The sequence below is a fragment of the Antechinus flavipes genome, chromosome 3 (genome assembly GCF_016432865.1).
Source record: "Antechinus flavipes isolate AdamAnt ecotype Samford, QLD, Australia chromosome 3, AdamAnt_v2, whole genome shotgun sequence".
NCBI classification, from domain to species: domain Eukaryota; kingdom Metazoa; phylum Chordata; class Mammalia; order Dasyuromorphia; family Dasyuridae; genus Antechinus; species Antechinus flavipes.
This window is the reverse complement of record NC_067400.1, coordinates 124,722,862-124,735,552: the sequence shown is the minus strand read 5'-3', so window position 1 is coordinate 124,735,552 and position 12,691 is coordinate 124,722,862.

Below are 12,691 nucleotides of genomic sequence, written 5' to 3'. Positions count from 1 at the left end.
GTAGATTTTATTTTTTGAACATACTTTGCATTTATTGTATATATATATATATATATATATATTAATTTTGGTTCCTACTTTGTATTTATGTACATTTTATATTTATCTCAATGAGACATGTTATTTTGGAAATACTTCAGTACTTTGTCCTTAATAGAACTAAATTAAATATTTGTTGAATTTAATTTAATTATGACCAAGAAAAAAAAAAGGCCACTGGATTTGGAAGTTTTTTGAAAGTCATTTTTGGAAGTCATTGTTAACCTTTGAAAATGTGATTTTTGTAAAGTGCTTGGAAAGAAAACTATAAGAATTTAAGTAACAAAGAGAAATTAATGAGGAAGCAAAAGTAGGACCACTTCTTCAAAAAGGTTTGAAATTAAAATAAAGAGAGATGAAAGAGGGAACTGGCAAAATTAACATATACAATTTTTTGCCCCCCAAAATGGAGACCTATGCTGAATGAAGGCAGAGGAGAAAGAATCTATAAAGTGAGACAAAGATTTGCTTCCAGTAGGGAAGACCCTATTTTGTTGACCTACCACTAGCTTGTTTCTTGCATTATGACACCACTGAAGTATTCATCTGTGATCTTATGCCCTAGACTTGGCACCATTTATATTACAAGCAGCTAATTGTTCAATGGATAGAGACCCAGAATCAGGAAGACTTGGGTTCAACTTTGACTTTAGATACTTATTAGTTGCTAAATCTAACTCTTGGTAACTCACTTTATCTTTCTTTGCCTCAGTTTCCTGAACTATAAAATGAGGAAAATAATAGCACTTATCTCTCAGAGTTGTGAAAATAAAATGTAATGATGTAATAAAATATAATATAATATGCAAAAAAGCACAGTCCCTGGCACAAAGTTGACACTTTGTTAATTTCTCCTCCTCCCTTTCCTCATTTTTGGTAGTTATGGTAATCAAATCTTAGGAAATCATTGAAGAATAGCTTAATTAGATATGTGACAAATAACTGCCATAAAATTTTTGAAAGAGAACATGAATTCAAAATACTTTAGTAAGTTTTTTTTCCTTGTCCAAGTTATTAATTTCAGCAGCTACTCAGCTAATAACAACAATATGCTGCAGTTACAGAATTCTTTAAGGTTTATAAATAACTTTAGATTTGTTATTGCATTTTATCTCAATAATCCTATAAGGTAGATGCTATTATTATCTTTATTTTACAGATAAAAAAATAGAGGCTAGAGGATTAAATAACTTGCCTAAGTTCACACCACTTATGAGAGTCAAGGGCAAAATTTGAACTCAGCTCTTCCTGAATCCAAGTCTAACCCTCTACCTACGGAGCCATATAGCTGCCACAGTAGATTCTGTTGAAAATAGATTATAGCCGAGTTTACTTGTATATATGAAGTGCCATAAAAGATAGCCTTAGAGAGATTTGATCAGATATGACCAGGAGATTGACCAAGCATGTCTCAGGCATATAAAAGTGAAGGATAATCAACAATGTGAATACTAGTATCACTAGTATCATGAAATATTAAAGGAACTACACACAGTTCTTTAGTGTGTTAAGTCAGCATTCTGTAGTCAGCAGGATTTTGGGGAGGACATGGGCAAGAATTATTCAAGATGAGAAGGTATGGATGACTTGTGACCCAGATCAGTGAAGAACAAACTGATAGTGAAACTGAACACAGGGTTCTAGAAAGTATTAATTAATTCTGCTGTGCTAAAAAACAAAACAAAACAAAAAAACAACTACTTTTCAAATGAAAATCTAGCACGATTATCATTAGAAGATTTCTTGTGTCAGGTTTCTATCAAGTTAAAACAACTTCAAAGAAATTCTACAATCAATAAACTTTCTTTTTAATGGCATGAAATGTTCATAATAATTCAAGATAGTGCTTCTTTTGATTCTACAGAAAGTAGAGGTAAACTTACATAGTCAGAAAAAATCCACTTATGCAAAACAAGGCTAATGCCTCAAATCAGTGACTTTTGAATGTGTGAACTTAGGTCTTCTCCTGTATTAGCTCTGTTACTTTGCAAAGCTTAAAGGTCATATTCCCTGGTAATTTTTGTAATTCTTGGTGCAGAGTACATGTTCAGTCTTATTGTAGTGGGGTTTATTTTTTATGAATCACTCTTTTAGCTTGTGACTTTAGGAAGTTTTTCCTGGGAACATCAGAATATAGCTCATGTTTAAGTATTTGCAGAGAGAACCATTTCATTCAAGAACTTAGGCTTGAATATTGGACAATCTTTCTTTCACTCAACATAAAATATAAACCATAAAGGATTCAAAACAAAGTCTATAAACAGTTAAGACAATTCTTTCCTTTTTTTTTTAGCCTTGTTTCTCTCAGGGACCTATGCAGTCTTCTAGATCTATAGTATTACCTTGTGATTGAAGCCCTTTAGAAAGATGAATGAACTGAAGACTGATAGAAAATTTTTCTTTCTAAGACCTTTCTCAACTTTTTTTATGTCATGGATTCGTTTGGCAGTCTGATGAAGTCTATGGATTCAGAATGATATTTTAAATGTATGAAATGTATATACTGCAACATATTTAACACATATAGGACTGCTTGCCATCTAGGGAAGGGGGTGGAAGGAGGGGGGGAAAAATCGGAACAGAAGCGAGTGCAAGGGATAATGTAAAAAAAATTATCCTGGCATGGATTCTGTCAATAAAAAGTTATTATAAAATAATATATGAAATGACACACAGGATTACAAAAATAAGTCAAATTACATTTTATCAAAATATTAAAAATAATTTAAAGAACTTAAAATTATGAACTTCTCTGTCCAAAACTGTTTTAATCTATATAAGTGGAATTCACAAGAATAATTTAAAGCAACATCTGGGTTTGATTCTGTAATTCATGGTTCTGCCTTTTACTGATTTTTAAAAATTCTATAATATTTTGAAAGCTATATTTGAACATGACTTACTTCCTTTATAATCTTCTATATTTTATTTTATTCATTTAAAATATTCTATCCAACTGCCAAAGGTATCCATAACACAAAGAAAAAACTCTTGTTTTAGTTCTTACTTAGTTCTTTTTGAGAGAAATTCCAAGAAAATAGGCTTTGAAAGATGAACAGGATTTTGACAGGCAAAGATCAGATGTAGGAAGAAGGATAGTGAAAAATCAGGAAAGAAGGTCACAGGATTATAAACTCATGGATTATAGGATTTAAAGCTGGAAGGAACTTGAGCATTTACATGTTATCTTGGAGCAGTCCTTTAAAATTTCCAGGTTTCTAAGTCTGTAAAGTGAGGATGCTGTGAATGCTCATCTTTCAAAGCCTATCTCAAATGATACCTCTTTCTGAAGATTTCTCTGTTCCTCTGGGCTAGAATTGCTCTCTCTCTCTCTCTGTGTTTTAAGTTCCCATAGAATGTTATTAATCATCCTTTTTGTGGAAATAAAACATATATATACACAACACACACATACACATATGTGTGGTATAACAAATATACCACCATAAATACTCCTTGAGGTCAAGTACTGCATCCACTTAATCTTTTTATTCTCTTTAACACATAGTAGATGTTCAAAAAGTGATAGCTGCTGGGACACTAATGCATTGTTGCTGGAGTTGTGAAATTCTGGGGAGCAATCTGGAACTATGCTTATAGGGCTATAAAACTGTGTATACTTTTTGATTCAGCATTGTCTCTACTGAGTCTGTATCCCAGAGAGATCATAAAAGAAGAAAAAGGACTCACATATGCAAAAATGTTTGTAGCAAACTTTTTGTAGTGGCAAGGAACTGAAAATTGAGTGGATGCCCATCATTTAGGGAATGGCTGAATAAGTTATGGTATATGAATGTTATGAAATATTTTTGTTCAATAAAAAAATGATGAGTAGGCAGATTTCAGAAAAGCCTGGAAAGACTTAAATGAACTGATGATTGAGTTAAATGAGAAGAACCAGGAGAACATGGGACACAGGAACAACATTATGTGATGATCAACAGTGATGATTTGATTCTTTTCAACAATGAGGTGATTTGAAGCAATTCCAATAGACTTGGAATGGAAAATGCCATTTGCATCAGAGAGGGAACTATGGAGACTGAATATAAATCAAAGCATAGTATTTTCACCTTTATTGTTGTTTTTGTTGTTTGCTTGTTTTTTTTTCCTCCTGTGTTTTTTCCCTTTTAATCTGATTTTTCTTGTACAGCATGATGAATATAAAAATATGTTTAAAAGAACTGCACATGTTTAATCTATATTGGATAACCTGCTGTCTTGGAGAAGGGACGAGGTAAGGGAGGGAGGGAGAAAAATTTAGAATACAAAGTTTTGCAAAGATGAATGTTGAAAACTATCCTTGTATGAATTTGGAAAAATAAAATGCTATTAAAAAAGAAAGTGGTTGAGGAATTCAGTTTTTTTTTTTGTAAATGTTTGTTATTCAGAAAGTTAAAATGATAAAAATGATGTTTTCCATCTCTGCTCAGAACCAAACAAAACACAAAAGAATAGATGGGTTTATGGTATAAGTTGACAGTTTAGGCTGGACAGAAGTAAAGGTTGGTGAGCTTTGGAAAAGGTTATTTGAAGTTCTACAATCTTTCTTATTAATATCTTTGAAAACAATTTTTTTCTGCTAGAAATTTAGATTACTCTAACTAAAAAGCATAGGAATAGAATAGATGACTTCTTGAAATTTTCCAGTGCTATGGTTCTAGTTATTTCTCCCACTCTTCTGGAAAACAGGGAATGAAGTTACCTAGTAAACTGATTTGATATATTGGTGATGTTATGATTAAGACATTTCTGGGGGCCATACACTAGAGGGAAGCACCTTTACACATTTAGCTTGGGTGGCCAACATGGATACTCATTTGTGTTATACTATTTTCAGAGGTCATTTACATTTGGGTATAATTCATTTTAAGAAAACCTGATAGAAGAAAATCCAAAATTTCAAAATATATAAATTAGGGATGATGGTTTACCTTGCAAGATTTTTTTATCTTTAATTCAAGTCTTTTCTCTGTGATCTTGGACAGGTCATTGAACCTATATAGACCTCAAAATTTCCATCTACAAAGTGAAGAAGGTAGATGAGATCAATAATATCAGACTCAAATAGAAATGGGGCTACTAGACTGTAATAAGAAACTCTTCACGCGTTCATTGATTTAGAAAATCACATATTAACAATCTATGTTATGTTATATTTTTATTTATTTTGTTAAGTATTTCTCAATTATGTTTTGATCTAGCTTTGGGTGAGTTTGAAGCCTTTGGATAAGATGACCTCTAAAATTCATTCTGGCTTGAGATCTGTGACCTAAATTGTTTGGTCCCCTAATGAAATTAGGGGGGGGGAACTTTCATTTTTATTTGTCTATCCTCAACATTTAGTCTATTGCCTTGAATATATCAGATACTTTGTAAATGTTGAATAGACTTGTTTGTTGATTTTAGTTTACCACCAACTTTTCAGTGCAATATTGATATAGAAGTTAATAGGATGCATATTTAAAATGTAAGAGAATTACTCCAAATGAATGTGGGAGTGTCACCTCTCCATCCCCTTCTCTTTCTCTGTCTCCAATGAGTTATACGTACAAATTCATAATTTAACAAATGTATATGGATTTATAGATACAGATGTGGTTTTAAGTACAATTTACTTTCATAGAATTGTTATAAGTATAATGTGGATTCTTGAAAGACAGGGTTAGCATCCCATCAGTAATGTTGCATAATACTTGGTAGATTCTTCACTAGATACACTAGGTATTTTTCTCACTTCTAATAGTCATTCTACTTAACCTCAGCCAAAGAATCTCCCTTTAAATACAGGAAGCTCCAACATCTCTTTGTTTGATGCATTTGCTGGAGAACACCATCTAAATCTTTTCTTTGAGTAAATAATCCAAGATAAATAATAAAACTCACTCCTGAATTGTTAAATTGTTGATTACTGAAACTGAGAGAGAAAAATGAGAATGTGCAATGGAGAAATAAATTGCAGGGAGTAGCACCTGGGTGTACTTGTCTAGTTTTGAAATGTATAGACAATTTATCAGCCATTACATTGTAGTTAAGCACTAATCAAATTTCATGGATTTTTGCCACCAAGTAATGGTGAATAACTTTGATTGCCAAGGGACATTAAATATATTTCTTATATGGCCCTGCAATACTTGTCACTTTAATTTTTATGAAAAACATATGTTTATTATGTTTAAATGACAGATTCCTCAAGGTCATACATCCCAAATGGACTAGAATATCCAAGTACTTCAAAAATAACTTGTAAACGATATATTTCATATTCTATTAGGTCCCATTTCCTAAAATCATTATTTTTTTCAGGGTGGGGGAAGAGAACATATTCTCTTTGAACCTTTGACATCTTGAAATGATGGGGACTCCAAATACTGTGCTTTGGAGAGCTCTGGTTCCCAAGCGCACTCTAGTCTCACTATTCAACCCTAGACATCATTTATTATTCTTGAAATTAAAAAAGAACAATCTAAAATTACAGCCATGCTTGCATTTGCTTTTGGGAATGGAACAGTAATAAAGAAAAGAGTATATGTAGCCACGTCCAAGATCAGCTTTTGGGGTCAGTAATATTCAGGACCTACTCTTGAAATCCTCCAGGAATTAAATCACCTTGCCAAACATTTAGAATAATGGAATTATTATATCCACTACTGAATGATGTGTGGCTGTCCTCTGAGCTAACATGATGTTGTTCTCCCCAGTTAGAAGGAAAAGCCATGGCTTGTCAGGAAGTCCACACATATCAATTGTTTCTTTTTTGATGATACTAAGAAAAATTAATTGTCCAAAGGCAATTAAATAGATGTACTATTTTGCATATGTGTGACCACATTATCATTTTCAATTTCTATATAAACTTGGAAAGCCTAATCTTAATCATCATTTTTGGGGGAAGAGAGGAGGGAAAAATTTTGAGAGCTTTGTTTGCAAAGCATTATTAAAATCAGAACTAATTTCCTGGTGAGAGGGATAGTCATTGTCTAGCAAACAGGCAGAGCAAGTCTTCCTCCTTGGCCTGTAATATTATAGTTTCAGTTTGGAAAGCAACACTTAAAAGCTATTTAGATGGAGGGGAGTAAATAGGGATGAAGAGACCAATTAACCAATTTTTCTTGGCCTTTCCCTCACACATAGACACATTCTGTACAACACCCCGGTTTTGATGTATTATTTTAATTAATCCCAGTCTTTTGATTCCTGCAAAAAGAAGGTTAGCAAATGTAACAATGCTCGAGAGTTTCTTTATCGTAAAAGACACATAATTTCAAGCATTTAATAAGGTAGATTTATTCTGGGTAGTTTAGCTTGCACATTCACTCAAACAGCCCTCCCCAAAGACAACATTAAAAATGTGATTAGTTAGCTGCCATCAATAACACAAAATAGGAAAACACTCTCTGAAGGGACAGCTTTGTGGAGGGCACTGCACAGTGTGTAGTAAAAATATATGGCCTAATAAGTTTACATTTGCAGGCTCATTTGTTAAAACTCTTGAATTTCTAATTTGTGTCGGAAAGATAAATGGATGGAGCCAGAGTAAAGTGTGAGATTAATACTGATGGATGGGGATTCAGTTTTTTGCTAGCCTCTTAGTTCCATACAACCCAGTAGGCAGTTTATGGGAAAACCAAATGTAAATAAAAAGGAGGGCATTATTTACTCTGGCCAAGGCCAATTACCAGTTATATTGTTCCTTTCAACTCTACTGTTAAAGGTAATTTTGAACTAATCTAATTAATATATTTCAGTAATCAAAATCCTTCCAATACAATTAGATGTTCATAAGATTGACTATTTGAAACCCTGTGAAATCCACCCCATTGAGTAGGTGAGTAGGGAACTTATTGTTAACTACATTGCAAATATTTCCCCAGTCACGTTTGACTAAGAAATGTGTTCTGGGAGAATTATGGGACAAAGACAAGGTTCCAGGAAAGAATGTGGATACAGGATATTGTGGCTTTCTTCCCAGACAATAATTCAGAAGGAGACAATTAAGGCAGCATTGGGTGTATCTGGCAGCTCATTCTTACCTCCTTAAATTCCTCCTAGTAGCTTAGCTTGGCTATCCCATTGGGCACCCTTTGCTCCAAGGTTTTCTGGAACTTTTCTGCTCTTACTTTCATAATGGCTGTTAATGTACAAAGAGGCAAATTTGAGCCACATCCAGTGGAGAAAAGAAAACCTGATTAAAGTTAGCTAAGATCATCTTATGATACTTAGAGGTGAATCTCAGACAGAGGCAGAATCATTGACTCTCCTGACAGGTCAGATATGCCTTATTACTGAATGCTTGGAACTATCTTGTAAATCTTGTAAAAGATCTTCCTGTTGTGGGAACCTATAGTTTTACCTTTCAGTTGGATCTTCTGGAATGGTCAAATTATTTAGACTGAATGAATTGCTTAAATAGAGGGTCAGCCTTTGAGTAAAGGAGACCAGATTTGAAGGTCTGTTTGTGACAGATTCTTGCTCTGCATGACCATGAGCAAGCCACAGTTTTTTTTTTTTTTTAATATCTCAATTGATTGCCTTTGACAATTTAAATTGCTGACTTGTATCAATGGAGAGTTTCCATGTTCAGACTTTCTTTCATCAAGAAAATCACAGGTCTGGACTTTTCCTGGCCAAAAAAAAATTATTCAAGAGATCCAGGTCTAATAAGTTGAATGAGAAAGAGAATGAGGCTGTCAGATCTCAAGTGGGAGTTTTGAGCTTCAGTAGGCTAAGCCAATTGGGTGTCTGAACTAAGTATGGTGTCCTACAGTGAGCCCCTAGATTGGAGGACCCCTAGGTGGTCTAAGAAGGACACACTGGTCCAGGTTGGATATGTAGCAGGTCAAAAATGTCCTGTGATAATCAAGATTAAGACTGGGTAGCTAATAAAGAATCATTCCACTTCTGACCTGGGCAAAGTCAAAAAAAGTGAAAAATTTATACAAAGTCTATCTAAGCATAAATAAAAAATAAAGAGATGAGACTAATTAAGGAGTTTTACCAGAAGATACTGTTTACCCAAATGATGTCACATCTGGAACATAGGACCTCTGTGACACTCAAGAGGAGCAGTTATGTGAATTCTTTTTAATGTTTATTTTTTTTTATTGTAGTTTTTTATTTAAAAGATATATGCATGGGTAATTTTTCAGCATTGACAGTTGCAAATCCTTTTGTTCCAACTTTTTCCCTCCTTCCCCCCCATCCCTTGCCCCAGATGGCAAGTTGACCAATACATGTTAAATATGTTAAGGTATAAGTTAAATGCTATATATACACATACATGTCCAAACAGTTATTTGCTGTATAAAAAGAATCGAACTTTGAAATAGTGTACAATTAGCCTGTAAAGGAAATCAAAGATGCAGGTGGACAAAAATAGAGGGGATTGGGAATTCTATGTAATGGTTCATAGTCATCTCCCAGAGTTCTTTCCCTGGGTGTAGCTGGTTCAGTTCATTACTGTTCTATTGGAACTGATTTGGATCATCTCATTGTTGAAGAGGGCCACGTCCATCAGAATTGAACATCATATAGTATTGTTGTTGAAGTATATAATGATCTTCTGGTCCTGCTCATTTATGAATTCATTTTCAATATAAACTTTGGAATTCTAGTCTTAATCATTTTTTTGGAGGGAAAATGTGGCTTTGGGATGTTGAGAGTTTTGTTTGCAAGATATTATTAAAATCAGATCTTATTTCTTGATAAGAGGGACTGTCATTTTTTAACAGTAAGGCAGAGTGAAACATAGGACCTCTATAATACTCAGGAGAAGCAACCACATGATTTCACAAATGGTAAGTATATCTTGTCTATATGTCCAATCTTATGTCATATTATTCCTCTTCACAGATTTTCTGTTTCAGTTGAATTGGCCATCTAGCTGTTTCCTACACTCTTTATACAGTGCTTATCTCCCTCCCTTCTTTTCTTCTATTATAATAGGTCTTTTGCGCCTGTTGATGCGATCTAATTTATCTCATTTTACTTCTCCTTTCTTCTCTCAATATAATCCCTTTCCCACTCCTTAATGTCTTTTTCTTTAATATCTTTACATCAGAGTCAATTTATACCCACAACCACAGTTTTCAAGAATTACAAGTATCATTTTCCCATGTAGGAATATAAACAGTTTAACTTTTAAATAATATTTTATTTCCCTTTGCTGTTTACCTTTTTATGCTTCACTTAAGTCCTGTGTTGGTTGATCAAATTTTCTGTTTAGTTCTGGTCTTTTCAATAGAAATTATTGGAAGTCCCCTACTTCATTGAAAATTCATCTCCTCTCCTAAAAAATCATGCTTAGTCTTCCTGGGCAGTTGATTCTTTATTGTAATCCAATGTCCTTTGCCTTTTGGAATATGGTATTCCAGGCCCTTGGATTTTTTATTGTAGATGTTGCCAAATCTTGTGTAATCCTGATGTAATTCTTCAGTACTTGAATTTTTTTCCCTGGAAACCTGCAGTAATATTTCCTTGAGTTTATAGTTCTGGAGTTTTACAATAATGTTTTTTGAAGTTTTCCTCATGGGATCTCTTTCTTGTGGTGATCAATGGATTCTTTCAATGACTAATTTGACCTTTGCTTCTAATGTAACTGGACAGTTATCTTTGATGATCTCTTATGGAATGTCATCCAGGCTCTTTTAGTTGTGGATTTCAGGTAGTCCAATAATTTTAAAATTATCTCTCTTGGATCTTGTTTCCAGGGCAGCTGTTTTTCCAATGAGGTATTTTCCATTTTCTTTCAGTTTTTCATTCTTTTTAGTTTGACTAATTCTTGATATCTCATAAAGTTGTTATCTTTCACTTGCAGAATTATAATTTTTAATGTATGATTTTCTTTAGTTAGCTTTTATATCTCCTTTTACATTTGATTAAGTTTACAGTATTGCTTTCTTTAGGGGATTTTTTTTTTTAATTTGGCCAACTGTATTTTTTAAGGAATTGTTTTCTTCAGTCAATTTTTGTCCTTCCTTTCCCAGTTGTTGGCTCTCTTTTTCTTATTTCTCATTCTCTTTGGGCTTGAGACAATTCATGTCTCTGTTTGAGGTTTTGCATATAGGCATTTTGTCCTCTTCTGAATTGGTGTTTTGGTCTTCCTTGTTACCACAGTAGCTTTCTATGATCAAGGTCCTTTTCTATTTCTTGCTCAATTTCCTTCTTTCTTCCCTTCCCTAGTATCATGACTTTTAAAGTGTGCTCTTCTTTTGGGATACAGGGGCCTCTGTCCTAAACTTCTTGTGCAGATTTGAGCTTTGACTTTGAGCACAGAGACCCCTTGTGTTTGGTGTCTTGCTCCCAGCACTGGGGGTTAACTTGATCTAATCCTATTTGTTGTTACCTGGTTTCCAGATTGGCAATTTATCTTCTGTGCTAGGACTGGAGACTTCCCCACTGGTCAAGTCTACTATTGTTTTACTGAGCCTTAGGGTATTGGCTGCTAATCTACTGTGATTAAGATTCTCCCACTGATTTTCCCAGATGCTTTCTGAATTGGGCTGAGCACCCTTTTCACCTCAGTGAGATTGACCTTTTTTTGAAGTCCTTCTGATCTATCTTGAGCTGGAAAATTGTTTCATTCCATCTCTCTTTGTAGGTTCTATCATTCTAGACTCTGTTAAGAAGCTTAATTTCATTTTGTTTTCAAGGGAAACTGGGAAAGCTTGAGGAGTTTCCTGATTTCACTCTGCCATCTTGGCTTTGCCCCTGGAATTTCCAATTCTATTTCTTAAAGTTATAGCTGCTTTGTCCAACTTTTGATGATTCTATTTTGGGTTTCTTGGCAAAGATATTAGAATAGTTTGCCATTTATTTCTCTAGCTCATTTTACATATGAGGAAACTGAGGCAAAAAGGGTTAAATGTTTTGTCCAAAGTCATACAGAAAGTAAGTGTCTGTGGCCATATGGCCATATTTAAACTTAAGGAGATGAGTCTTTCTGGTTCCAGGTATATCCATTGTGCCATCATTAGAACATCTTTCAGGGCAGGAATTGTTTCATTTAGTATAGTTTTGTGGCTACAGGAAGTGTTTAATAAATATTTGTTGAAATGAATTGTCTTTCTTTGTTAAATAAGCCAGTTCAAAGAACTGTTTCATAGTCACATGTAAACAAGAACACAAATATGAAATATAATAAAACAGGATATTCAGAGTTTATAGAGCTTCTAAACATTAGTATTTTTCTTAAGACTTTATGTTATCTTATTTACATCTCCCAAATTTGTGGAGTTGGTTTGGCAAGACTATTCAGTCTTCTGAAATTTGTTGTCCCAACACTCAGATCCCTCTGTAGGAATCCAGGGTTTGAGTGGGGAACCCTTTCTCCTGTGTTTCCCTAGTTTATTCTTTTCCCATGGTTTCAAGTCTGTGTTTCCCTCATCATAGACTTGATAATTAAGGTTCTAAAAGCACCTTACTTTTTTATCCAGATGAAATCACTTTCTATCCTCTTTCATAATTTCCTTTGCCTCCCTTACTCTCCTCTTGAAGATTTTGTCTTAGAAAAACCTCCCTTTTTTCTTCTACCTCTTTCTATCCTCCTCCCTCTTTTCTACTCTCTTCTTGACCATTCTCTGCCCTTTTTTCATTATCTACCTCAAGCAAAATTCACTTAACTAAATTGTAGTTATTCCTTCTACTCTTTATT